At 44.4% G+C, this 1,917-nt stretch overlaps 1 protein-coding gene across 1 annotated transcript in view; it reads right to left on the bottom strand.

Moving 5' to 3' along the window:
- Adam2 (ADAM metallopeptidase domain 2) overlaps positions 1-1,917 on the bottom strand; it is an 87,584-nt gene that overhangs the window by 81,709 nt on the left and 3,958 nt on the right. The gene's annotated exons all lie outside the window — the stretch shown is intronic.

Below are 1,917 nucleotides of genomic sequence, written 5' to 3'. Positions count from 1 at the left end.
TTTTACTTACTTATTTTTTTCTGTTTGTTAATTTTAAAATTTATTCAAGCTGAGATCATTTCAAAACTCCTGTTTACTGGCTACCCTGCGCTGGCGGGACCTACTCATCCCAGCCCAGGCGCAGCATGGGTGAGACCCTCTTCCACCCCCTTGGGATGCCCCCCCACCACTCTGCAGCACCTCCCCCACCCTGCCCACCAAGCAGGAATTTCTGCCACGTTCTGGAACTCCCAGACCCAGTCCTAGCCCAGGCCTGGTGAGTGTGTGGGAGAGCTTCTGGCTACCCTGCGCCGGCAGGACCTACTGGTCCCAGCCCAGGCGCAGCATGGGTGACACCCTCTTTCACCCTCTTGAGACACCCCCCCATCACTCCATAGTACCCCCCCATACCCTGCACACAGAGTAGGAATTTCTGTCCTTTCTGGGAACCCCCAGATCCAGTCCTATTCCAGGCCTGGTGAGTGTGTGGGAGAACTGCCTCTCCCCCCTACTCTACCTTGTCCCCTCCAGACTCAGCTCAGGCCTGGCATATAGGCCTGGGGTGAAACCCTTCAGCTGCAATCCCTGCAGAGAGTGTAGGGGACAGAACCACCCAGCTAGTCCAGGAGCAGAACATCTTGCCAGAGGGGCACAACAGGTCCACCTCCAAGGGCAGCAGCAGGAAGGAGCTGAGCACAGCAGCCAGACCCAAACCAGGTACAGCTGGATAAATCCAAACTTTGTAGATCTACACCTGAACTTCAGTAGGTGCTAAGGCTATAACTGCAACAAAGATCCACAACAAAGGTCAGAAGACAGTGCTACACAAAATGACAATGAGAAGGAGCAAAATGCAATCTCAGAACTCAAGCCCATCCATAACAAGTGCAGAGGACACTAACACAGAACAAACTGGGACTCACACAGCTGAAAGCAATGAATCAACGGCTTCTGAAATAAAGAAACAGCTGCAGAAAGCTATAAAGGAACTCAGATTGGAAATGAAAAAAGAAATCCCTGAATTAATAACATCGGCAGTAAAGAATCAAATACAGAAACATATGGAGGAAACCCAACACCCACCCAGAACAAGTACAGAGGACACTAGCTCAGCTCAAATGGACGAATTAATAGCGTCGATAGTAAATAAGCAACAGCAGAGAGTCATAGAGGAACTCAGAGCGGAATTATTTTCTGAAATAAAAAAAGTATTCTCAGAACTCATAGCATCTGAAGTAAAGAATCAACTACAGAAACATAGGGAGGAAACCCAATCTGAAAAAAACACTGCAGTAAAAGAATTGCTAACTGCTTCTAAAGAAGACATTGATAAAAAAATAGAGGAGATTAGAAAAATGATGGATTCCTTGAATGAGCAATACAGGAAACAAATAGATCACATGAAGCAGAGTCAAAGAGATATAGAAGAAATTAAAATCTCAATCACAAGCTTGCAAAACCATTTAAATGAAAATGAAGACAGAGTTTCAGATCTTGAAGACGCTGGTGCAGCTAGTGAAAATGTAAGAAAGGATCTCTTAAAAACAACTAGGGTGCAGGAAAAAAGAATCCATCACCTGCAAGATGATGCAAAGATGAACAATGTGAGACTAATAGGCATTAATGACAAAGAAGGAGTCAATACAAATGACATTAAAAAATATGGGCAGAAGTAATAGCAGAAAACTTCCCAAATATGAGGAAACAATCTGATATTCAGGTAACTGAAGCATACAGAATGCCAAGTAACCTCAACCCCATTAAAAACACACCGAGGCATATAATAGTCAAGATCCCAGAAATTCAGCACAAGAATAATATACTGAAAGCTGCTAGAGAAAAGAAGCAGATCACATTCAAAGGAAAACCCATCAGAATTACAGCCGACTTCTCTTCACAAACCATGCAGGCAAGAAAAGCATGGAACAGAGTACTTCA

This window comes from Octodon degus, unplaced genomic scaffold, assembly GCF_000260255.1.
Source record: "Octodon degus isolate 3935 unplaced genomic scaffold, OctDeg1.0 scaffold00036, whole genome shotgun sequence".
In the NCBI taxonomy this organism is placed as follows: domain Eukaryota; kingdom Metazoa; phylum Chordata; class Mammalia; order Rodentia; family Octodontidae; genus Octodon; species Octodon degus.
This window is presented reverse-complemented; position numbering and strand designations above follow the sequence as displayed.